The sequence below is a fragment of the Nyctereutes procyonoides genome, unplaced genomic scaffold, assembly GCF_905146905.1.
Source record: "Nyctereutes procyonoides isolate TBG_1078 unplaced genomic scaffold, NYPRO_anot_genome, whole genome shotgun sequence".
Lineage (NCBI taxonomy): Eukaryota > Metazoa > Chordata > Mammalia > Carnivora > Canidae > Nyctereutes > Nyctereutes procyonoides.
In genome coordinates, this window is record NW_026575042.1 from 9,877,718 (window position 1) to 9,905,446 (window position 27,729).

The 27,729-nt window shown below is 40.7% G+C and overlaps 1 protein-coding gene across 3 annotated transcripts in view; it reads left to right on the forward strand.

Annotated features, from left to right (window-relative positions):
• MYRIP (myosin VIIA and Rab interacting protein) overlaps window positions 1-27,729 on the forward strand; it is a 365,531-nt gene that overhangs the window by 128,017 nt on the left and 209,785 nt on the right. The gene's annotated exons all lie outside the window — the stretch shown is intronic.

Consider the following 27,729-nt stretch of genomic DNA (forward strand, 5'->3'; position numbering starts at 1 on the left):
GTGTTGTAGCTTTAAGTTGATGGACCTCCCCTGGCACCACCTGAAAGGGGGCTTCAGCCATCTTTCAGACCATCAGCGTGGTCTCTCTTTTGGGCTGCTTGTTCCCTTCTCTCCTCTTTTCCATTCCATCTTGCTCTGAATCCTACTACTCTCTGCTTCATCACCTGGCCTTTCCTTTCTATCCTTACCTTGCTATCACTCTCCTTGAACTTGGCCCTACCTCCCTTTCTCAGAGTGAGGTTGATCTGCATATAAGAAAGAGACCCAAAGTAGCAGTGGAAAGACAGGATAAACAGTGATTAAACAGGATAGAAATGGATTTCTCTTTCACATAAAAGAAATTCAGTGGTGGATTAAGGACTAGCATGGTAGCTCCCCCATGTCACTGAGGGCCCAGACTCCTATGTTTCTACCCACACAGCTTCCCAAGCTCAAATCCTCAATCAAGATGGCAGCCAGAGCTCATACCATGTGAGCACCAAGTGAAATGGGAGAGCAAATGCAGAAAGACAAAAAACACTGCCCCTCCCGGCTGAAAGAGCTCCATCTAAGCACCATATATTCCATACATCACTTCCACTTTTGCCTCATGGGCTAGAGTGTAGTCACATGGCCATACCTAGCTGTAGGAGGTGTGAGGAAGCATGTTCTTTATTCTGGGAAGCAGTGGCCCAGGTTCTGTCATTGAGGAAAAAGATAAGAGTGGTTATCTTCTCCTCCCCGCCTCCCGTGCTGCTTCCTCTACAATGACTAGGCTCATCAGCAGTTGGTTTGGGTTTGCTTTAGGGTTCAGTGTCTTTAACTGACTGAGCATGGAAGAAAATGAACACATGTCTAGCCTGAACTTAGCACCAAGATCATAGCTGGGCTTTCAGCTTATCCCTCTTCTTGCAGGGACAGCATCACTTCCCACTGTGTCTGCTCAAGCCCCCTGTGTGGACCCGGACACCTGTGTTGTGATTGCACTGGGGGGGGGGGGCAGGCAGATCATGACAGCAGCTGAAGACAGATGCAGTTTGCCCTGAATTTTTTTCTTTTTTTTAATTTAATGAACCAACCTTTACGGATAGAAGCAAGAAAATAGAAATCCTGGGGGCGTGTAAAAGGTAAACAATCCCCACTCCAACTGTAGAAGCTCTTTTAGGCAAAAACAAGTAAAAATACACAAAATGGAAAAACTCTAAAGCTGCAGCCTCCAGGTACCCACATTCAGTGACTTTCAGTCTAAGCAAAAGAACCATCTTAAAAATAAAACCTCAGGCCAATTCCCAGTGTGTAAAGATATAAAAGCAGCATTTTATTTCCATTAATTTACTTTAAACATTCAAATGTATAATATTTACTTCTAAATCCCATCAGTTAAACAATGGAATAAAGCCATATTCATGAACAGAACTACTTGAAATCAGTACTTACAGGGTTGGTCTTACAATGTTAATATCTGGTTTATTTTGCATGTATTTTCACATGTAAAATCACAGTGTATTTTGCAACATCAGAGAGGTTGGAATACACATAACGAAGTGGTTATAAATGGTGAGAGTGTTTACAGCTTATCTCACAACTATAGTTATGCTCTGCTGGGTGGTATATATAGTAGGAACAGCTTTTATGTGAACCTGCCCAGCCCATGGTGGTAAATGACCCTTGACAGTTCAGGTTAAGCCATCGGTGGCTTCAAAACATTAAAATATAGCACGTAACAAGAAATGGACCCATAAGTACAGAGAACAAACTAGTGGTTTCCAGAGGGCAGGGGGTGGAGGATGGGCAAAATGGGTGACGGGAAGGGGGAGATACAAGCTTCCAGTTCTGGAATGAATACATCATGGGGGTGAAAGGGACAGTGTGGGGAATACGGTCTGTGGTGTTGTAATAGTGCGGTCTTGTGACGGGCAGTGGTTACACTTATGGTGAGCACAGCGTACCATGCAGAGTTGTCGAATCACCACATTGTACACCAGAGGCTCGTGCAACGTTGTGTGTCAACTATACTTCAACTAAGGAAAATTCCGAAAAAAATAAATAGCACATAACGTGTTTAAAGGCAATACTATTTTTTCTTTTGATTCCATAAATGATTAAGTGTATTAAAAAATAAACCCAGCAGCCATGGAATCCCTGGAATCCTGCAGGCCATGGTGGTATCTTCAAGTGGAGAACTGTATGATTCTGTCTTACCAAGTTGCCTGCGTCACACTCCCCTTCCTTCCATGTCCTGCTACTTCTTCTCAAGTTTGTTTTGCCTGTACTTCCAAAGGAGGGGCAGGTAAGCTGCTTTCTTGCTTTCCTGCCAGCACTGCTGCTCTTTACTTCATCCCCCCTTTCTGTTTTCTGGCTGTACAGCTTCTCTCTGGTGACCCCATGTTCCCCTCTTCACATCCTTTGTTGCATGTCCTGGGTGGAGGAGGTGTGGGTGGTGCAGGCAGGATGCAGGGTTAACAGGAAAAAAATCACATTTTTTTGTACTTCCTTTCATTACCCTCTGTATCCACCCTGGAGAAGAAGAACCTAAAGTGTCTTCCTTCTGTGGTGTGAGAGGAGAAACAAATGTGCAAACCGGTCTCTGCCAAAAGGCAGAAACCTTTCATTCCCATGGAAGGAGAGAGGCCATGATGTAGTCTATAAAACACAACACCCAGATCTTAGGCACCTGAGCTGTGTGTGTGCCTTACAGGTTCAAGACTGGAGGGTTCGGACTTATCTGAAGTCATCCTCCAGGATTTCACCCACCAGCATCTTACTGGAAAAAAAAGAACCTTTTAGTGTTTTCCATGGCCAGCCATGCCTTCCTTACCAACCATGGGTGGTGGCCTACTGTGAGAAAGGGAACCTGGGGTTTTGGGTGAGACATCTGCACTCAAGCCTGGGTTCCACCATTTGTGAGCTTTATGGGACTGAGCAAGTTTCTGGTTAAGAAACTCCGTGCCTCAGTTTCCTGGTCTGTAAAATAGGAAGGTGATAGCTGCCTGGCTCTACAACCCATGGTCGCTGGGCAACTAGATGGAATCAGCATCTTTGACAGTTTTGTGTATCTGTGGAGGTTACACATGGTCATTTTAGACAAGTAGGCAAACTTATTAAAAATAAAAGATGCTTACTTTCTCATCTCTTTCCTCAGCCTTGTCTGGTTTATATTCTAAATATAGCTCCTATTGTATTTGGCCCCACTGCCAGAAGCATTAAAATCTATTGATGTACATAAGCATTAAATTTATTCACAACCTAAACTTATTTTCATAAAGAGAGGAAATCTTAGATCTCTTAGGATATTCTGTAGATGCTGGTGTTGGGAGTTTTTGAGTTTGCTTTTCTGTGAAACACATGATGATTTAAAATTCTGGTTTAGGGATTCCTGAGTGGCTCAGTGGTTGAGTGGCTGGCTTTGGCTCGGATCCTGATTCCAGGGTCCTGGGATCGAGTCCTACATTGGGCTCCCTGCATGGAGCCTGCCTCTCTCTCTCTGCCTATGTTTCTGCCTCTCTGTGTGTGTCTTATATGAATAAATAAATAAAATCTTTAAAAACAATAAGAAATTAAATTCTCATTTAATTGAATATATCTTTCATCATTTTTGCCCAGATGAGCAAAATTATGAGTGATTTGTAAACATTTCCAAAATTCTCAAGATCAAAATATTGTCTGAGAATGCTTCTTTGGTATATTTTATTTGGATTTTAGCCCTGTGCCAAGGAAAGCTCAAAAAAGTTAAGAAACCAACATTTTTCATGTGAAGTAGTATACATAATTTGCCAAAATAAAGCTTTTAAGTTTCTTTGACCCTTGCACATTTTTTTTTTTCTGGCAAGCATGCAGGCATTCAGTAGAAACCCCTGAGGTCTTGGAAACAGAACAATTACCACCATTAGTGTGGTTCTGAGGGAGACAGGGAACAGTGGGAAGAAGCTGTGCTCTGTAGGGAACACCTAGAGACCACTGCTCCCTGCATGGGCACCCCACTCTTGAGCCTTCATTCCCTTAGATGTACAGTGAGAACATTCAGCCTTCAGCTCCTCGCACTGCCTCTCCCTCACACCATCTGGCCTATGGTAGGTTCTGTCTCCCTGGACAGGTCTTACCATCAAGACATGTTACAGTGGGATTTAAGTGCTGGTGACCTTCACAGACCTGAACCTGACTATACACACTCTGATCCATACAGTATTTTGAAACTGGAAAGCTTACACAAAAATCCAATTGAAAGCTTTTATTGAAAAATCAGAGGATTTACAACACTGGCTCTCCACTGTAACTCTTGTTCAGGTTTGAGTTATAGCCACCCCTTTATGAGTCAGAGTCTTGGCTCTCCTCCTCTCTGCCTACCCTGGTCTGGCTCACTCAGGCCACCTGCCCAGGATTTGTGCCCACCAGACTTGGATAATTCTCATAGAATAGCTGTCTTGTGTCAATCTCAGCCTATCCACGGTAAGGCTATTGGCTAAAAATGCCTGGGGGTTGCTTGCCTGGGCCCCACTGAGCTTCCCACAGATATCTCCCCTTCCCAAACTAATGCTACTACCGGATCAACCCTTGTGGTTCTTATTTGATTGCAAGATGCCCTTCAAGAACGACCACCAGGAAAAAACTGAAAAAATAAGGGTTTATTACTTACAAGACTTGGAAATTACACATCACACCTGGGACCACACAGCAAGGTCGTGGAGAGAGACAGCAAGTGAGCAAGAGAGCACACACAGGGGCCAGGCTTCTGCTTTTACTAGGGTCAAGGGTGGGGGCCTAGGCTCCCTCTCCTACTAGTAAATTTAAAATTTAAGAGTGGGAATTTATTTATTTATTTATTTATTTATTTATTTATTTATTTATTTATGATAGTCACACACACACACAGAGAGAGAGAGAGAGAGAGAGAGAGAGAGAGAGGCAGAGACATAGGCAGAGGGAGAAGCAGGCTCCATGCACTGGGAGCCCGATGTGGGATTCGATCCCGGGTCTCCAGGATCGTGCCCTGGGCCAAAGGCAGGCGCCAAACCACTGTGCCACCCAGGGATCCCAAGAGTGGGAATTTAAAGCACAGGAAGAGAAAAAACAAAAGGCCCAATTGGTCAGTTATCAAAATCAACCAAGATCTCTAAGACAAAAGAAACTCAGCGGGGGAAGGTGGCCTGGCAACAAGTTTATTTGAGACAGCCTTTAAGCACGCCTCTTTGCAATGGATGGCTTGGCAATCAAAGCTTAAGACAGGCACTCCTTTACGGAAAAACAAAAAACTGTCAAGGCTTTACACTATAGTCGTAAAATTCATTCTGTTCTTCTTTCCTAGTAGAGATTTGATTGTGAGTGGAAATACCTCTAAGAATGAAAGAGATGGGTTTTACTTTTTCATGGGTCCATTCTGTTAAGCACAGCTTAAGAAAAACCCTACTTTCCCAAGTTGCATGTTGTCCTTGCTGATTCCTCATGGAACTGTGCAGGGTAGCTCTGGCTTATGTAATTCACTCTGGAAGTGGTTAGGTTGGCCTGAGAAAATCAGGATATGTGTAAGTTATGAATTGGTTCAGGCTTTTTGTAAGCTACTGTAGTCTACCTCAGAGCCACAGGGAGCAAGGACCAGGCACTAACAAGGTCGAGATAGGACCTTGAGTGACATTTGAGGCTGTGGCAGTCGTATTCCAAGAGCACATGACAAGTGGACATGGGTTCTGGGGCCAGCAGTCATAGACAGGGCACTGACAGAGGAGGGGAAATCTAGGGGCCCCTGCCTCCCTGTCTTCAAGGGAGCTGGACCTGTTCCAGAGGGTGGGCACCACACAGCTAGTTTAGTAGCATGGCCTGGTGAGCTCTGGAGCCATGACATCCAGAGCAAGTTGTCTTCCATCTGCTGTTCCTCACCCAGCCCTGGGCACTCCATGAGTATCCACCGCTGGGGCTTCTGTGCATGCATGCTTTTCACAATTGATCTGGTTTTGTACTTTGTGTCTTTTAAAGACATTATTATGATGATAATAAGTGAAACATTTAAGAGAGAACACTTATTACCTACCATCATAACATACCTATTTTAATATTTCATTAAAGAAGGTTACTTCAGAAACCACTCTTCACCATTGTCTGGCTTCCCCTCTCACCACTTCCCTGAAAGTGTGCCTTGGAAGGTCACTGATTTGAATAACTCTAGTGGGACACCTTTTGCTTCTTCTATTGCTTGACCTCTTGATGGCATTGGACAAAGCTGACCGTGCTGTCCTTGAAAAATGTTCCCCCCGCACACAGCCCCATTTCTCCCTACCTTGTCCACTTCTCTTAGAGATAGATACTTGGTCCTGGACTCCTTCTCTTACCTCTGTCATTTCCTCCTAGATAATCTCACCACTCCCATCTCTGTGCTGGCAATTCTATATTCTCATTTCCTGCTCAGACTTCTCCTCTGAGTCTCAGACCTGTGTGTCTTCTTGCTTGTTACATATCTCTGCTCCAATATTTTCATAGCTGCAGTTGATGCCCCACCCAGGTCCCCATCACCACCAGGCTTACCCATCCCCCAGCTGCTGTAGGAATTAAGAGCTGTTAGCAGCCTCTTTTCCAAACAACTTGCTCACTATCCAACTGGATCTGCTTCCTTTATGCCTCTACCACACCCCAAGGCAAGGTCTCTGCCAGTGGCCAGCTGACATGGGGTCATGCCACAAGGTGGGATGAATTTGGAGCAATTCCTGCTCCAGAGCCCAAGGGATCAGGCTGAAGCATACCACTGAGACCCTGCTCAACCCATTCCCCTATCCTGTCTAGTCTCTCACTTCCCTTCTAAGAGAATTATTTTCAAGAGAATCCCCATCTCAGACTCTGCTTCTGGAAACTGGGCTAAGACAATGGTCATATCAATAGCTCAAAATTACTAAATGTCCCCCATCCCCTCACAGAGTATTTTATTAATGTACATAAACCTTGAGTGTACCCAGTTTAACTTGGTGTCTCAGTCAAACTACAGACTGTGCTATATTTCACAGTCCAGTGAGGTTTCTTGTAAAGAGCTGGCCCAGGCTGATGGGCAGGGCCAAGTGTTACGTTCTCCAGATGAGAAAAGTGAGATTCTGAGAGGGTATGTACAGTATAGACGTTGTGATGATCTCTGGGACCCCAAACCCAGTTCCCTTCATTGACATAATTATGGAGCTGTAATGCTCTATTTTGGATTTCTGTCATTTTTGATTTCTCCCTTTGGAACTCACTATTCAAAGCAACTTAAGATGTTGGATGTATACTCACGGACTATACAACTTTAAAGCTAGAAAGGAACTTAGAGATTACATGAGAAGTAAAGCCAAATGCAAGCTCGCACTCCCTTGCACTCCTAGGAGCAGAGCAGACATCACTAATCAAACATGGCATGCCTTCCCAGAGGGCCCAGATGTGCCCTCAGAATCTGTCTTAATATAGTCTCACCATATTAAGAGGAGATAGATACATAGGGAGTTATAGATATAGGCACAAATTGAAATAAATATATAAATTTAACTTACTCTTAACCTTTATCAGGTTCAATCCCTTTATTGAATATCTGAGCACCTGGGTTCTCAGTAAAATAAACGATTTGCCCATGGAAAGGCAACCTCTTGGCAGACAAGTCAGCTCTCAAACCTAGCCTGACAGGCTAATGATTCGGTGATCTTTTGGATATACCATATGTATATTTGTATCTCTGTTCCTTTTGTTTGAATACTTACCAGAAGTTTTGCTGATGAAGTTACACGCATGATTTCCAAATCCACCTAATCAGGTAGATTTTATGGAAATCAGTAAAGAATCTAAGACAAATGATAAATCACTTTTTTTTTTCTGAACACAAGCAGTGTTGGACAAGGAAATTATTTACTCTGGAAATTCCAGATACATTTTGTGAGTTTTGGGGGCGAGGGGGAATCAGTTTCATTTTCATTTTACTAAACTGCAAATTAAAATCCTTTTTTTTCTTACCATTTAGCCTAATGAGAATCGCCTTGTTGAAGCTTTTTTGTTCATTTGTCTTTCGCTAATTTGTGACCCTACATTTGGTGTTGGGTGTTACTGTGCATTTTCATTGGCATTTCAGATAACAGAGTAAAGTACAAGCAGGCAGACATGAATTTTTCATGCAAGGGAGTTCTAAGAGAATTGAGACCCGTGTGAACTTTAAACTGGAAGCTTTCCCTTTGCTTTATGAAATGTGTCAGTCCTAGCCCAGTGAGGTGTATATGGATTGCTGTGTTCTGTCCCTTCCTCAAGTACACCCCTTCTTCAGCCACTGTTACTACTTTATTGACACTGATTTCTTAGCTTCATCCATGCTTATACCTTCTTCCTTTCTCCTTGACTCTTGATATGGCCCGATATTCATTCTTCAGTACTCTCTCTGTTCTTTCACCCTCAAAAATGTCCTCCCAGAGCTTCAGCTCCCACTTTTACAAGGTGAACATCCTGTGCTGCATCTCTCTCCAGAGCTCCAGTCTGCTCCTTTGTCATCTGCTCATCTCTCTTACTTTGTATTCCTTCACCACTTCAAGTTAGCAAGTCAGATCCAAACTCATTATATACTCACCTTGTCCTCAACATGACTTAAACTTCTTTATGTCCACAGTATGAACATTTTGTTAGTCATGAAAGCTGAAGACAGCAGTGGTCTTTGGATCCCCCATTTCCTGTACCTTGATATTCTAGGCCCCAGGTCCTCGTAGATGTTTTTGTAACAATGTGACTCACATCCATGTCAGTCCCTCTGCTCCTGTTGCCACCTCCCTTCTCCAGGCCTGGGAGGAATGAGTCCTTTGTCTACCCCCGCACCCAGCATTCATGCCTCCTGCAGCCCTGGAACTGTGGCAATCTGGGGATTTCTAAAAGAGCTCACTTCCAGCTGCAATGCCTTTAACATTGTAGACAATCAAGTTGATAAAATGGTTATAAAAGATAAATAGCAGGAAAAGAAGGAAGGAAAGAAATGATTGCAAATACTAGTCACATCACCTACCTAGTGGACCATGACAGAAACGCCACTGCCATCTTTGACTTCTGTGAACCCAACATTCCATGAGGCCTACTTCTTTAAAATCTCTCAAATTAGTTTCTTGCTCTTCATTCTCATTGCCTTGGTTTTCAGTTACAGTCTCAGCCCAGTAACCATCACTGTACAAAAGTCTCAGCTAATTTCCCTCCTCTAAACCACCCCGCACCTAATAATCTACTACTGTTTTGTGTCAGGTGCTCCCTCTTAGAAGCAGATCTCACCTTGGTGAAGACCATCATTGTCCTCTTATCATTTACTTTTACAAATGCTCACTCTTTAGGTAGCCTCCAAAGCCCTTTAGGACCAGCCACAAGTCCCTACCCCTGGCTTATTCCCTTCCTTCCATTTCTGACTCCAGAAACCAAACCAACCACTTTTCCCTTCTTAGACTGCATGCTTAGTTGTTGCTACACTTTTGTGCAAAGTGACGTCCCGACCTATAATACCTTCTTCCAAATACTACATGGTATCACTTATATGTGGAATCTTTAAAAAAAAAAAAAAAAGTCACTGATAGAAACTGAGTTTAGAAAAGTAGTTGTCAGGGGTTGAAGGTGGGGGAAGTAGGGAGAGGTTGGTAAAAGGTACAAACTTCTAGTTATAAGATAAATGGATGAGTTCTGAGGATCTAATGTATAACCAGGTGACTATAGTTGATAATACCATAGTACATAATTGAAATTTGCTGAGGGAGTAGAACTTAAGTGCTCTCACCAAAAATAAAAATAAAATAAAATAAAGTAAAAGAAAAGAAAGGTTAATATATGAGGCAGTGGACATGTTAATTAACTCAGTGGTTGAGAATCCCCTCACAATGGATACATACAAATATTACCTTGTACACCTCAGTAAAGCTGGGGAAAAATCTCCCTCCATTCTCCTGCTGCAAACCCCTGTACATCCTTCTAGACCTAGCTCAAGCCGCATCACTTCTACAAATCACACTCCATTTCTCCTGGTCTGCCACCCAGCATTTTATATGCTTGTCTGTAGGACCTTGGGCATTGTTCTGTAGCTCCCTTATCTCTGTGTTTGCCTCCTTCTTGAGGCTGTGTGCTCTGATTTGTTTTATGTCCCCAAAACTTGGCAGAGGGCCAGGCATAGAACAGGAGCTTACCCATGTTGGGTGAATGAATAAACCAATGAATGAATGAATGTTCCACAAATAAAGGAACCAACTTAATAATTTCTTTTTTGTTATAGAACACGTGTAAAGAATATTTTTAGAATGTGAGTTAGCAGAAGTGCTAGAAGTGATTCACTTTAGAGATAATCTATTTTGGCAAGGAAATCTTTTTGAGCATTCAGATGGGATTAGTGAGCACAACAATTAGTATCTATAATAGGTGACAGATAAGGATTTTGAACTGGCATATTTTGAGATTTTTTTTTTATTTTGAGATTTTTTAAAGTTGCTTTTATTTTTGAATCTGTATGTTTTAATTGTGTTTAATACCAATCTATCCTTATCTATTATTACTTAACTTTTAGAGAGGTGATAGTTTCAACAAATAGTTACAGTTTAAATTACTCCATTGAGTTTGTTTCTAAAAATGGAATGCATACTTCATTACCTGTACCTTTTGAGTTTTCTGCATCAGTATTGCCATTGGTTAAAGGTGAGCTGTTGTGTGTCAGATCCTATCAGACGGTGCTTAAATTTCAAGTGAAGGTGAACATGAAAGGCAGGAGCAGACAGGTAACCAGCTGTGGGATCTTGCACATGTTAGTTTGCACCTGTTTATCTGTCTGTGGGATGAGGAGAGCTGTACTAGGAAATAAGCTTTTCCTTGAGCACAGTCTGGATTCAGAGTATCAGTTCCAGGTGTGGTAAAAAACATCCAAGAAAAGCTGTGAATATATCAAATAATATACTTTATATGTACAATAATTACTTTCCTGGGCTTCTCTGATTTTCCTTTTTTAAAAAAATATGTTATTTATTTATTTATTCATGAGAGATACACAGAGAGAGAGGCAGAGACACAGGCAGAGGAAGAAGCAGGCTCCATGCAGGGAACCCAACATGGGACTTGATCTTGGGACTCTGGGATCATGCCCTGAACCCAAGGCAGACACTCAGTCGCTGAGCCACCCAGGTTTCCCTTCTCTGATTTTCCAAATTTGCAGTTTTGATACTTGTACATGGTGTTCTAAAACTGGCTGCACACATACTCTCTGACACTATTATAACTAGCACATTGCTATAAAGTGCTCACATGAGCAATCTATAGTTCTAGATGCTGTACAAGCAAAGGATTGCACTCATGTCCACGGGCTGCTCATCATTCAAATACAGAACACAACTCATGCTGATGCCCTCCAGAAGGCAACCTGAGCAGAGTGTGGAGGCCCCTCCTTCTGTGCCTCAAAAAAGTTTTGTAGGGATCAATTCTGCCAAATGCCACACACACAGTATGCATTTTATAAAGGTGATTGCCACTCCTATTTGTGGAAGTGTGAGTTAAAAAAGGAAATCTTTCCTTTTTGTCTGAGAAGGGAGATGTCAAAGAAATATGATATTACAAAAGGCTTTATTTTTTTAAAAAAGATTTGATTTATTCATGACACACACACACACACACACAGAGGCAGAGACACAGGCAGAGGGAGAAGCAGGCTCCGTGCAGGGAGCCCGATATGGGACTTGATCCCAGGTCTCCAAGATCATGCCCTGGGCTGAAGGCTGTGCTAAACCACTGAGCCACCTGGGCTGCCCTACAAAAGGCTTTAAAAATGTTTTTGTAGGTTTTCTAATAGTTTCCTTTCTGTACTCAAATTTGGAGAAGGTAGTTCACTCGAGTAAGAAGGGGAGTTCCAGTTCAGGAGAGTCAGCTGTCCATGAGCATCAGAGGGGTAAGTGCCTTAGCAGCTATGCCACATCACCAGTGAGATTTGGCATCTCTCTCCTCAGGCTGACCTGTACAGTGACTTCTTGTAGATGGATAAATCCAATATTAATTGAATGAAAATAACTGTTTACATATCATGCATGATGCATTAAATGTCAGAATATGCATGGTGGTCTCCAGTATAGAGATTTTTAGAGTCTGTGTCCATCCAGGGTAAATGAGAGAATGAAGTCTGGAACATTTCTGTTTCATTCACAACAGCCTGGAGAGTGATGACAGCTCTACTTCTCATCAGAGAGTTTTCTTGCTCAAGGTCAGACAATCAACAATATATCAACAATCCCAACAGCAGGAAAAAAATCCTCCAGGGAAAAAGTGTCTGTTTCTGTGGATGCCACAGCCTGTAGGTTTGACCAGCTCAGTAAGTGGTGAATGAGCTCAGCCACAGAGAAGTTTTTATTTGCATATATTAGTATTTGAATGATGAATAAGAACATTCCAGAATCTGAAATATTATACTTATCTCTTACTCAGAAATAAAAAAGAAGACTCCTATTCCCTTATTACATGTGTTTGAATACTCCTTTCAACTTTCCTATGGTGCTTTATCTTCAGTAAATTATAAGCAGAAGAAGGCAGAATGTCTTGCTCTGCAGGATCAAAATTTATAGATCCAAAGTAGGAGTTGGGAAAGTGTTTGGTTGTTTTGCATATGAGTTTTCCATAATGGTAGAAGCTTAAGCAATGGACTGTTAGGAGGTATTTATATTCATCTGGCCAGTGCTTTTGTTTTACTGTAATCCCTGGCCCATTGGCTGAGCTTGCTTGGGAAGAAAGAGTACACACTGAAACACACAATCCAGGCCAGGCCTTCTGTGCCAGGAAGAAAGGAGGCCACCACTGTCCTCCTCTCTGAGGAATTAATTCATTGTCCTGTAGAAGGCCCATGAACAAATGTGTGGTGAGTGCCATGAAAGAATTAGACACAATGTCTGGTGGTACTGGAAACACGGTAGGGAAGGGGACATTTGAAATGGGTCTGGAAGGAAAAGGAGGAGAAATGTGCTGGTAAGGAGTGAGGGAAGACACGTGGGGGAAAGAACACGAGCCAGCACAGGGACAGAACATTATTCGGAGCTTGAGGGAGTGCCATATAGCCAGAGTCATCATCATGCCTTTCTAAGTAGTGATGAAGGGCAGCCATGTATTTTCAAGGTCAGTCATTCTGCATGCATTGTTGCAGGTGGCTTGCAGAAAGTCTGCAGTGGTGTAGGCTGCTGCTGCTGAGGGCCTGAGCTAAGGAGAGATGTGTTTAAGGTGTATCATAGTACTAAATGGATAGGATTTGGTGCACAGTCACAAGCAAAAGAAAGCAAAAGGGAAGAGTTTGGGGATGGCTCTTAGGATTCCAGAGGGGCCTCGGGATAGAAGTAACTTAGTGCTCTTTGTGGAAAGATCTGGGGATGGAAATAATGTCCATAATTTTAGACAGTTGGAGTTCAGTCCCACAGAAGATGGCAACCTGGAGACCTTAGCTGCTCCAAATCCTCACCTGAAGCTTAGGAGAGCAGGTGGGACCAAAGGTGTGAGAACCACTAGCACACATATTGTTAATTTGTGACATACATGGGGCTCAACTCCTCAAAGGGGGAAAATAGAACAAGATGAGGAATAAAGAACAAACTCTGGGGAAGATGTAATGCAATGAGAATTAATCTAGAGAGAAAACCATAGCTCCAAAGGAGTCTCTAGTAGCCAGAGAGCAGAGTGGTCAAGAGAACCAATGTCAAGAAGGTCAGATGGAATGGGGACTTCAAAAAAATCTCTGGATATGACATTAATGACTTCTTCTCTCTGAAGATCTGTCAGCTGGGATCCCATCAAAACAGAAACCCTCTTAATACTTCACACAAAGGTTTTTAAATTCAGGAATTGGCTATAAAAGTGTTTGAAGAGCTGGTAAAGCAACAGGAAGAACATGATGTTCCAGAGATCAGTAACCACTGGAGCTGCTTCTGCTTTTAGGGCTGGAGAAGAAAAGGAGAAAAAGTGTAACTTGGATTCCACGGGCTTGCACTTGATGGAGTCATGGCTGCTGTTCCTTTGCTGCTGAAGGAGCCCCTACTGCCAAGAGGGGACCAGAAATCCCCATTTACCCACAGTTGCCTGCCTCTACTGGAACAGAAAACAAAAAATGTTGTCTCCCTCAGACTTTTCTGGTCTCACACAAATACCTCCCATTGGTAGACCCAAACCAACACCAAGAGGGTCTAGAAGATGTAGTTTCCAGGTTTCCATCCCTCTTTGTTACATGGAAGAGACCATGGAAAACAAGAAAGAGGCCTAGTTCCAATAGCCAATCCCTGAGGGAGCATACTAAAGCAATTGTTTTTATATACTAGGTGCTGTTATTTCTCCTTTATAAAAATGATGGTGTGTATAATCCAGTTAAGAAATAGGCAGAAGACATAAATACTTTTCCAAGGAAGATATCCAGATGGCTTACAGACACATGAAAAGATGCTCAACATCACTCATCATCAGGGAAATACAAACCAAGACCATGATGAAATACCACCTCACACCTGTCAGAATAGCTAAAATTAATAACACAAGAAACAACAGATGTTGGCAAGGATGTGGAGAAAGGGGAACCCTCTTACATTGTTGGTGGGAATGCAAACTGATGTAGCCACTCTAGAGAACAGTATGGAGGTTCCTCAAAAAGTTTAAAATAAAACTACTGTGCTATCCAGCAATTGCACTACTAGGTATTTATCCAAAGGATACAAAAATACAGAGTCAAAGGAATACATGCACCCCAATGCTCATAGCAGTATTATCAACAATAGCCAAACTAAGGAGAGATCCCAATCTTCATCGACTGATGAATGGATAAAGGTGTTTTGTGTATACGTGTGTGTGTGTGTGTGTATACACACACACACATACACAGACACAATGGAATATTAAACATTAGAAAAATGAAATCTTGCCATTTGCAATGACATGGATGGAGCTAGAGTGTACTATGCTAAGTAAAATAAATCAGTCAGAGAAAGACAAACACTATATAATCTCACTCATGTGAAATTTAAGAAAGAAACAGATGAACATATGGGAAGGGGGAAAAGAAAAAAAAAGGAGAGAGGGAAACAAGCCATAAGAGACTCCTAATGATAGGGAATAGACTGAAGGTTGATGGAGGTATGTGAGGGGGGGATGGGCTAGATGGGTGATGGGTAATAAAGAGGGCATTTGTTGTGATGAGCACTGAGTGTTGTATGTAAGTGATAAGTCACCGAATTCAACTCCAGAAACCACTATTGTACTGTATGTTAACTAAGTAAAATTTAAATAAAAAAAAGAAAAATAAATAAATAATGTATAAAGTGCCAATTTTTACAGGACATATTCCATGAAGTGAGGAACTATGTCTTTTCTTTCTTTTCCTCATGCCTAGGATAATAGGTGCTCAATATTAAGTGTGAACTGAGTGAACAATTGGCAATCTAAGGAATAGTGTCTATGATCATGAAATGGTGCTACATACTTGTGTATCAGAATTAGTGTCTCTTTAATAGCAAACAAGTGGCATGTGCCATCACTTCTCCCTGCTACACTCATGGCAGACACTGCTAATTTATGACTCTCTAGCTCCATTGAGCTTGTGTATATACTCTCAACACATGGTGCTTCACCCACTACCAACCAACCAGAGTTGGCATGGTGGTGAAAGAAACCATGAAATACTGATAGGCTTTTCAGATATCCATTGCAGTCAGAAGAAGGCTAGACCAGATTAGACGGCATTGCTAAAAACCAGACCAACCATGGTCAACATCATTTGGAACATGTAACTCAAAACTACAAGATACTACTTCACACCTCTCTAATAACTCAGTGTTTAAGCAATAAGTAAGAACTGGTCGTTCTTGTCCAGATACAAGCACAAAAACCTTGACATATAAACAGTTGTGATTGAATATTATGTGTACTCAGACCTCTGGATATCTTGCTAATCTAAATGAATAACTAGTATTTGCTTATTGTTGCTTTAGTCACTTAAAATCTTTAAGCAACTCCAGAAAGTAGGAATTATTGTTGCCACTCAGAAAACAGAGGCTCAGAAAGGTTGGGGCTGTTGGGTAAACAGGCTGTTGGGGCTCAGCTATGCCCCCTAGCCTGTCTCTAAACCCATCCCTCTTTCCCATGAGGCTGACCATTTGGGGCTTGGTTCTTCCCAGAACATTTTGAAGCAGATACCTGGTCTTGCATGATTCTTAGTTGATTCTGCCACCAGCCACTGTAAGTTGTCCAACACAATTCTACTCAATGTCTTCCTCCATGAGGTGTTATATAGGGCATTGAATCTGATAAATAAGAGATAGTTCAGAAGAAGGCCATACTATTCCTCCACTGAACCTCTGGTTCAAAATACTCCATTTGCTTGAAACAAATTTTGGAGAGGTTGGAACAGTTTTATCATCAGATACTCAGATTTTAATGCCATTGGAGTTTGCAGCCCTGTGTATCAGGAAACAAAACTCATAAAGTTCCAGTGATCTGTGGATTGACTTCACAGAGCTCTTTTGATCCCCAAAGACTTTCCTTCCTGGATGTTTTATCCCATTTAATTTAGTGGCTCTGAAATATCAATAGAAGCCAGTCAATTGCTAAGGCTGTTCTTATGTTGTTTACAGATGTCAGAGCTGTCAATGACTTAGCTCATCTCCTGCTCTAAATCTGAGAGACTGGAGAACATCATCTTCATGCCTCAAGGAAAAAAACCTCTGTCCTGTTTCCCTGTAAATATTTTGTTCACCCAAATATAAATTATCAGCTGGCCTGTAACCTCCCCTTCTAATTCTGGATTCAGCCTCCCCTTGCTCCCTAATGCTCAAGCAACAAATAAATATTAAGCAATGCTATGCAAAGCAGTTAGTTCTCACATATATTGGCAGCTATTTAAGACAATTCAGTACACATTGAAAGTTAATACTGCAAACACACTTGAATTGTCATGGAAACATGTTTATGGTTTGTTGTTAAGTGAAAAATGAAATTATAAAACTGTACATAGATTTCCAATTCTAGTAGCAGGGTAGGGTGGGCTAGTGCAATCCTTCTTTGTACTAAAAACACTAATAAATTATAAGACTTAATATGAAAAAGAAAAAATATTTGTAAATCATGTATCTGATAAGGGTATTATTCCAGAACACATAAATAACTCTCACAATACAACAATAACAAAGATAAATAATCTAATTTTGAAATGGCAAAAGGTTTGAATAAACTCTTCTCCAAAGAAGATGTACCAGTGGTCAATAAGTACATGAAAAATTGTCGAACATTATTCACCATTAGGGAAATACAATGAAAACCACAGTGAGATACCATCTCATATTCCATAGGTTAGGTATAATTAAAAAATCAGACACTAACAATTGTTGGTGAGGATGTGGAAAAATCAAAACCCTCATGTTTTGCTGTTGATGATGTAAAATGGTGCTATCATTTGGAAGACAGTCTGGCAATTCCTTAAAAGCTTAAATATATAGAATTACCATACGACCCAGTAATTCTACTCCTGGAATTGAAAGCATGTTCACACGAAAACTTGCTCATGAATGTTCATAGCAGCATTATTCATAATAGCCAAAAGAAGAAAACAGCCCAAATGTCCATCATTTGGTGAATGGATAAATAAAATATGGTATATCCATAAATGAAGTATTATCTGGCAGTAAAAAGGAATCTTCATTCCTTTTTTTTTTTTTTAAGATTTTATTTATTCATGAGAGACACACAGAGAGAGGCAGAGACATAGGCAGAGGAAGAAGCAGGCTCCCTGCAGGAAGCCTGATGTGGACTCGATCCCAGGACCCCAGGATCACACCCTGAGCTGAAGGCAGACACTCAACCACTGAGCCACCTAGGCATCCCAGGAATGAAATTTTGATACGTGTTATAATACAGACGAACCCAGAACATGTGCAAAGAAAGAAGGCAGACACAAAAGACCACAGTATAGTATGATTTCACGTATATGAAATGTCCAGGATAGGCAAACCTGTAGAAACAGAAAGTACAAGAGTGGTTGGCAGGGGCTGGGTGGGGGAGGCCAACAATGGGGAGTGACTGATTGGTGTGAGGTTTCTTTTGAGGATGATGAAAATGTTCTGGAATTAGATAGTACTGGTGGCTAGACAACTTTGTGGGTGTACGAAAACCATGGAATTGTACAATTTATAAAGGTAAATGTTTTGGCATGTGGATTATATCTCAATTTGTTTAAGTCAAGGGGGGAAAGTAAGAAAGGGCAACTCCCAGGGGGTGTAAGTAAAGAGAGAAGTAAAGCTGAAGGGTCAGCCTAGATAGCTAGAGAAGGAAGGGGCTATGGTGGTGGCTGCAGTGTTCATTTCTGCATGGGGGCAGGAGATGTGGTTTGAGCCTTTGGAGGACAATCAGCTGAAAATGAAACACCTGTATAATGTTTAGCATTGAAGGGTTTCACTCTAGGTGACAAGGGGCACCTAGAAAATTTCTACTCACTGGTTTACAGGAACTAGAAAGCAGGTGATCTTTGCCTAGACCCCTGGGTGGAAGAAAAAAAGTCTCCCATGAGAAATCAAAGCTCAAAGTCCTAATCCTGCAGTATGCATGGGATTGGAAATCCAAATCTTATTACTTATGGGCTACAGGATTTTCCAAGCTAAGAAACAAATATGAACCTGGTTTGGAATCAATAACCCCTCTGTGGTGCCTTGTGAAAACAAATGCATAGTTGCTCTACTGCAACACTTAATAGAACAAATGCACTTACAGGAAAAGTAAGCTTTAAAATGATAAATCATAAAAGCAAATAATCTACCTTCAACAAGATTTAATAGGCACACCTAGTAAAGAATTACCACCCCTTCTAAGAATTTAAGATAATGTAAGAATCAGGAAGAGGACATAAAGGAACTATATTTAAAATAGTTAAAAAAGAAAGATAAAAGAGTGAATAGGAACCAGGGTTGAATGGCACAAAAGAGAGAAGGACAGGCAGACTTGGGTGGAAACAAATCAATATAACTTCTGGAAATGAAAAGTCAGTAAAATTCAGTAAATTTAAGTAAAGTCAGTAAAATTTCAAAAGAGTTAAATAGTGGAGAAAACATGAATGAAGAATTTCTAAACTAGAAACTAGAACTGAAGTACTTGTTCCTAATGTATCTCAGAAATACAAAGAGATGACAGAAGAATTAGGAGGTATGGAGTATCAGGAAAGTCTTGGCATAGAATTCCAGAAGGAATGATTAGAGAAAATAGAGCAGGGAACAGCATTCAAAGTTATAATTGAGGGGTTGTTTAGAATTCAAGAAAGCCTTAAAAAATTACCAAGAGTTCCAAGCAGAACAATGCAAACAAATCCCCATTTAAACATGTCATAGTGAGGGAAGGGCAAGATGGCGGAAGAGCAGGGTCCCCAAATCACCTGTCCCCACCAAATTACCTAGATAACCTTCAAACCATCCTGACAATTTACGAATTCGGCCTGAGATGTAAAGAGAGACCAGCTGGAATGCTACAGTGAGAAGAGTCCGCGCTTCTATCAAGGTAGGAAGACGGGGGGGGGGGGGGGAAGAAATAAAGAAACAAAAGGCCTCCGAGGGGGAGGGGCCCCGCGAGGAGCCGGGCTGAGGCCGGGGCGAGTGTCCCCAGGACAGGAGAGCCCCGTCCCGGAGGAGCAGGAGCTGCACCAACCTTCCCGGGCGGGCGGAAAGGGGCTCGCAGGGAGTTGGAGCAGGACCCAGGAGGGCGGGGATGCCCTCGGGCTCCCGGGGACACTAACAGACACCTGCGCCCCGGGGGAGTGCGCCGAGCTCCCTAAGGGCTGCAGCGCGCACCGGAGCAGTTCGGAGGGGCTCGGGAGCGGCTCCAGGGAGGGAGCTGCGGGGCGGGAGCGCGAATCCCACAGCGCAGGCCCCGGAGCACAGGGCGCCGGGACACAGCCCAGGATCCGGCCTCCCCCGGGACAGGCAGAGGCCGGGAGGGCCCAGGACAGCAAGGACGCTCCTGCCCGGAGCTGAGCAGATCAGCGGCCCCGCCCCGGAGCCTCCAGGCCCTGCGGACGGAGAGCCGAGAGCCCCGAGCCCCGTAGTTCCTGCGGAGGCTGAATCCAGGCTTCCAGAGTTGCCATAGCAACTGCAACTGTTCCTCCTGAGACCTCACGGGGTAAACAACCCCCGCTGAGCCCTGCAGCAGGCAGGGGCAGAGCAGCTCCCCCAAGTGCTAACACCTGAGAATCAGCGCAACAGGCCCCTCCCCCAGAAGACCAGCTAGAGGGACCAGTGATACTCCCCCGTGTTCCAATACAACTTGTTTTTGGCCACTCTGCACTGAGCAAAATGACTAGAAGGAAAACCTCACTTCAAAAGAAAGAATCAGAAACAGCCCTCTCTCCCACAGAGTTACAAAATCTGGATTACACTTCAATGTCAGAAAGCCAATTCAGAAGCACTATTCTACAGCTACTGGTGGCTCTAGAAAAAAGCATTAAGGCCTCACGAGACTTCATGACTGCAGAATTTAGATCCAATCAGGCAGAAATTAAAAATCAATTGAATGAGATGCAATCCAAACTAGAAGTCCTAACGACGAGGGTTAACGAGGTGGAAGAACGAGTGAGTGACATAGAAGACAAGTTAATGGCAAAGAGGGAAACTGAGGAAAAAAGAGATAAACAATTAAAGAACCATGAAGACAGATTAAGGCAAATAAATGACACTCTAAGGAAGAAAAACCTACGTTTAATTGGGGTTCCCGAGGGCGCCGAAAGGGACAGAGGGCCAGAATATGTATTTGAACAAATCCTAGCTGAAAACTTTCCCAATCTGGGAAGGGAAACAGGCATTCAGATCCAGGAAATAGAGAGATCCCCCCCTAAAATCAATAAAAACCGTTCAACACCTCGACATCTAATAGTGAAGCTTGCAAATTCCAAAGATAAAGAGAAGATCCTTAAAGCAGCAAGAGACAAGAAGTCCCTGACTTTCATGGGGAGGAATATTAGGGTAACAGCAGACCTCTCCACAGAGACCTGGCAGGCCAGAAAGGGCTGGCAGGATATATTCAGGGTCCTAAATGAGAAGAACATGCAACCAAGAATACTTTATCCAGCAAGGCTCTCATTCAAAATGGAAGGAGAGATAAAGAGCTTCCAAGACAGGCAGGAACTGAAAGAATATGTGACCTCCAAACCAGCTCTGCAAGAAATTTTAAGGGGGACTCTTAAAACTCCCCTTTAAGAAGAAGTTCAAGTAACTCTGAACATGAATGGGCTTAATGACCCCATCAAAAGGCGCAGAGTTTCAGACTGGATAAAAAAACAGGACCCATCTATTTGCTGTCTACAAGAGACTCATTTTAGACAGAAGGACACCTACAACCTGAAAATAAAAGGTTGGAGAACCATTTACCATTCAAATGGTTCTCAAAATATACCCTAAAAACTACAGAACACTTCTGAAAGAAATTGAGGAAGACACAAAGAGTTGGAAAAATATTCCATGCTCATGGATTGGCAGAATTAATATTGTGAAAATGTCAATGTTACCCAGGGCAATTTACACGTATAATGCAATCCCTATCAAAATACCATGGACTTTCTTCAGAGACTTAGAACAAATTATTTTAAGATTTGTGTGGAATCAGAAAAGACCCCAAACAGCCAGGGGAATTTTAAAAAAAGAAAACCATATCTGGGGGCATCACAATGCCAGATTTCAGGTTGTACTACAAAGCTGTGTTCATCAAGACAGTGTGGTACTGGCACAAAAACAGACATATAGATCAATGGAACAGAACAGAGAACCCAGAAGTGGACCCTGAACTTTATGCTCAACTAATATACGATAAAGGAGGAAAGACGATCCACTAGAAGAAAGACAGTCTCTTCAATAAATGGTGCTGGGAAAATTGGACATCCACATGCAGAAGAATGAAACTGGACCACTCTCTTGCACCATACACAAAGATAAACTCAAAATAGATGAAAGATCTAAATGTGAGACAAGATTCCATCAAAATCCCAGAGAAGAACTCAGGCAACACCCTTTTTTAACTTGGCCACAGTAACCGGAGAAGGACAAACAGTGTATGTTCTCATTCATTTGGGGAATATGAATAATAGCGAAAGGGAATATAAGGGAAGGGAGAAGAAATGTGTGAGAAATATCAGAAAGGGAGACAGAACATAGAGACTCCTAACTCTGGGAAATGAACTGGGGGTGGTGGAGGGGGAGGAGGGTGGGGGGTGGGGGTGAATGGGTGACGGGCACTGAGGGGTACACTTGACGGGATGAGCACTGGGTGTTATTCTGTATGTTGGTAAATTGAACACCAATAAAAATTAATTTATAAAAAAAAAAATAAATAAACATGTCATAGTGAACACTAAACAGAATGCCAAAGACAGAACAAAACAAAACAAAACCAGTGAGAAAAGCGAGATTTCTTACAAAGGAATAATCACATTGACAAACTTTACATTACATTTAATGACAGAAAAGAAAAATGGACCAATTCCTTCGGTATTATCTGATGCTTTTGGAAAAAGAACTGTCAATTTAGGATTCCATACCCATTTCAAGCATCATTCCAACATAAGGATGAAATAGACATTTTCACCAAATAAAGGGCTCCTAGAGTTTTCCTTGCTTGTAGAATTGCCCAAATAAGTTGAAAGAAAGAAAGAAAGAAAGAAAGAAAGAAAGAAAGAAAGAAAGAAAGAAAGGAAGGAAGGAAAAAAAGAAAGAAAAAGAAAAATTAAAGAATAGGAAACATCAGAGGCAAAAAGCAATGATGAACAGAGAAATTGGTAAATGTGGATAAATCTATGCAAATGTCAACTTAAAAATAGTAAATGAATTCTACTTCTGCTAATGGCTAGGTAAGCTCCTATTTGACCAACCCTCCTGCAGGTAGAAACTATACCTTTTGGACACAATACAAAAACTGCATACCACCCCACTTGCACAGCACCCCATTTGCAACCAAATCCAGCAGATACAGGAGGGATGTTGACAACTGGAGGAAAGAAATGGGAGTAGAATTTCCTTTTTGTCTGAGAGCAGATCCCAGACAGCATCAGGTGGGGTGGTGTGAATCAGTTAAACAATATTAAGAACAATTTTTGCAGTTACAAAGCAAGATTGAGCTAAAATATTATCAATAACATAGAACATCAGAGGGAATTAACGCTTAGGTTGTCGATAAGAGGAAAGCTGTTAACATTAGGTATTAATCCCAATATGCATGACAACCACTAAAAGAAATGAAAAAGAATAAATGCCAAACCATACTTGGGAAAACAAAGAGAATCAAGAAAATCAACCTAATAGAAAGTAGAAAAGGAGAAAAAGAGGAAACAAACACAATAAAAAGAAAACACTAAATAATAGTAGATATAAATCCAAATATATTAGTAATCTAGTGCTTGCTTCAGCAGCACATATATGAATATATTAGTAATCTCAATATAAATGGTTTAAACTTTCATGGTGAAAGGAATTCTCATACAGCAGGAAAATAGAAAATTCAGTTATGTTCTGCTCATAACATCCCAATCTGAAACACAATACAAATGTTGAAATTGAGAAGGTATAAAAAGATATACCCTGGCACACCATCAATTAAAAAAAATAACTAAAGAAATAACCAATATAGATTATAAATATAAGACCAACTTATTTATTTATTTATTTATTTTTAAGACCAACTTTAAGACAAAAAAGTATTATTAGTGATAAACAGGTTTGTATGTAATCACAAAAGGAAAATTTCATTAAGAACATAGCATTTATGAATCTTGATGCACCTTACATTATAGTCTTAAAAAATATAAAGTAAAAAATTAACTAGAATTGAAGGGAAATTATAGATCCACAATTATAATGGAAAGATTTAATGTTTAATAAATAAAGGATAAATATTCTTTTCAAACAGATATGGAACTTTACAAAAATTGAGCATGGAGTAGGCTATCATGCAAGTCTCAACAAGTACTAGAGAATTAATTTCTTCCAGACCCTCTTCTCTGATCAAAATATATTTAAAGAATCATTAAAAAAGTGCTATATTTGGAAATTTTAAACCTGAGAATTATCAAATATGTAAAACAGACTAACAATAAAAATGTTCTTATTGAAAACCTGTGTGTTTCAGTGAAAGGGATATGTGGAGAGTATTATAGCCTTAAATGCACATTAGAAAAGAATAAACATTAAAAGTAAATGAGTTTTACTTTTTAAAATTTATTTTTTAAAAATTATGTCTAGAAAACCCTAAAGACTGCAAAATAAAAACTTCTAGAACTGATAAATGAATTCAGTAAAGTTGCAGGATACAAAACTATATACAGAGATCTGTTGCATTTCTCTACACTAATAATGAAGTAGCAAGAATGAGAAATTAAGAAAGAGTCCTATTTACAATTGCATCAAAAAAAATCTAGGAATAAACTTGACCAAGGAGGTGAAAGCCCTGCACTCTGAAAACTATAAAATATTGATGAAAGAAATTGAAAATGACAGAAATGCAAAAATATGGAAGAGATAATATTGTTAAAATATCCATACTACTCAAAGAAATCTACAGATCTACTGCAATTTGCATCAAACACTAACATTTTTCACATAACTGGAACAAATACTCATAAAATGTGTATGTAAAAGTCCCCAAATAACCAAAGCAATCTTGCAAAGCCAGAGGTATCACAATTGGAGATTCCAAGATATGCTATAAAGCTACAGTAATCAAAGTAGTGTGGTACTGGCACAAAAACAAACACCTAGATCAGTGGAACAGATAGAAAGCCCATAAATAAACCCAGGCTTATACAGTCCATTAATCAAAAACAGTAGAGACAAGAATATGCAATGGGGGAAAAGACAGTATCTTCAATAAATGGTGCTGACAAAACTGGACAGCTACATAGAAAACTGGACAGCTACCTGCAAAAGAATGAAACTGTACAACCACACACAAAAATAAACTCAAAATGGATTAAAGACCTAAATCTGAGACCTAAAACTATGAAATTTCTAGAAGAGCACATAGATGGTAATTTCTTCGATGTTGGCCATAGAAACATTTTTTTTTCTAGATATGTTTCCTCAGCAATGGAACCAAAATCAAAATTAAACTGTTGGGACTACACCAAAATAAAAACCTGCACAGCAAGAAAATCATCAATAAAACAAAAATTTTCAAATGATATATCTGATAAAGGGTTACTATCCAAAATATATAAAGAACTTAACAACTCAATGCCCCCAAAAAGAAATAATCTTATTAAAATGTGTAGAAACGGTAGGGCGGGGCAAGATGGCAGAAGAGTAGTGTCCCCAAGTCACCTGTGCCCACCAAATTACCTAGATAACTTTCAGATCATCCTGAAAACCTACAAATTTGGCTTGAGATTTAAAGAGAGAACAGCTGGAATGCTACAGTAAGAAGAGTTCACGCTTCTATCAAGATGTTCAACCACCCTTGCAGCCCAGGAATAAATACTACATAATTGTGCTGAATTTAAAAAAAAATGTGTAGAAACCTGAATAGATTTTTCTCCAAAGAAGCCATACTGATGGCCAACAGACACATGGAAAGATGATCAACATCATTAATCAGGAAAATGCAAATCAAAACCACAATGAGATACCGCCCCACACTTGTCAGAATGGTTAGAACCAAAAAGACAAGAAATAACAAGTGTTGGTGAGGATGTGGAGAAAAAGGAACCCTCACATTTTTGGTGGGAATGCAAACTGGAGCAGTCACTGTGGAAAACAATATAAAAGTTTCCTCGAAAACTTAAAAATAGGAATACCATCTGGTCCAATAATTCCACTACTCGATATTTACCCAAAGAAAACAAAAACACAACAAATAAAAATAAATAAAAAAGAAAACAAAAACACTAATTTGAAAAGCTACATGCACCTCTATGTTTGTTGCAGCCTTTGTTTATGATCACCAAGATATGGAAGCAGCCCAAGTGTTCACTGATGGATGAATGGATAAAGAAGATGTGGTATGTGCATACAATGGAATATTACTCAGTCATAAAAAGAATGAGTTCTTGCCACCTACAACAACATAAATGGACCTAGAAGGTGTAATGGTGAAGTGAAATAAGTAATGGTGAAGTGAAATAAGTCAGCTAGAGAAAAACAAATATCATATGATTTCATGTATTTGTAGCATTTAAGAAACAAAGAAAAAGGAGATAAACAAAAAGCAGACTCTTGACTATAGAGAACACACTGCTGGTTACCAGAGAGGAGGGGGGAGGGAGGATGGGTGAAATAGGTGATGGGGATTAAGAGTACCATCACTTACCATGATGAGCACTGAGTAGGGTATAGAATTGTTGAATCACTGTGTTGTACACCTGAAACTAATTTAATACTGTATTTTAATTACAATTCAATAAAAAAAGAGAAAGGAATAGAGCAAACTCAAAACCAGTAGAGAAAAGTAATAAAGGTAAGACTAGACTTTATTGGAATGGAAAATAAATAAGCAATATAGTCAACTAAAATATTAGTACTTTGTTTAAATTAACAAAATAAATCTCAGAACTTACTGATCAAAGGGCAAAAAAGCTTAGTATCAAATAGGTAATATTTGGAAAGAAAAGGAGACATGATTACAAGTATAGCAGAGGTCTTAAAGTCATGAGAAAAATCTGTGAACCACTTTATGCCAACATACTTGAAAATCTAAATGAAATATAGGTAATTTCCTAGGCTTCACAATCAAAACAGTATATATAATATTATCATAATTTCAAAATGGGAGAATAAGGGAGGGAGAAAGAGGAAACAGAAAAAGAGGAGATGGTAGTGGCAGGAGAAGGAGAAAGGAAGAGAGAATGGTATGTAAAAATAATTCTGAGTAGTGGAATACAGGTAATTGTGATCTTTTTTCCTTTCTGCTTACTTATGTTCTGATTAATTTACTCCCACTCATAATGTGTCAGACAAGGGCAACTCCTATCTATGCAACCATTGTTCACCATTTAGGCCAAGGATTTTGAGAATTTGCATCTGGTCAGGTGGGCCATGGAGGCCCCTGGAAAGAAAGAGGGGTGAGGAGAGAGTCTGAATGCACAGAGATGGGACAGCATTATGGCCCATGGCAGGGCCCTGGGAGGGAGCCCAGAGGCAGAAATGGTTTAGGACTTGAACTCCATCTTCCATTGTCTTCTCCACTGTATGTCTCTTACAAGGACACTTGTCGATGGATTTTGGGCTTGCCGGGGTAATCCAGGATGATCACACCTCAAGATTTAAATTATGACATCTCTAAACACCCTTTTTCACAAAGAAGGAAGAACTTCAGGCTGTGGTGCTGAGGGCATGGACAACCTTTTGGGGGTCCACCATTCATCCCACCGCAGAGACTGAATGACAAACTTAACTACAGAAAAATGAAGCACTTCTAAATAATGAAAGACGCACAAGCCAAGCTGAAAACACAAGTGCAAACTGGGAGAAAGTGTGTACCATACCCATCATAGATTGATCTGGGATGAATTGCATAATTACAAATTGGGCATGGAAAAAATCCTTTACTTTGCTTTTACTGTTCTGGTCATCCATTTTTATAGCAGGAAAAACATCTCAAATTTGCCAGGTCAGAGTAACTTGGTTACCTCCAGTCAGTTTTCCTAGGAGACTCCACCTGTTTCGGGGTATCTTTGTCTTAGGATTTCTCTTTCCTCCTCCCTGAGTGTAGACGGAAGCATATGCAGTGTGATGTTTTGCATTAATATGGCTGGCTGTGTGCCCAGTATGACCGTGAGCTCTTTGGAAGAAAGGATTGTCT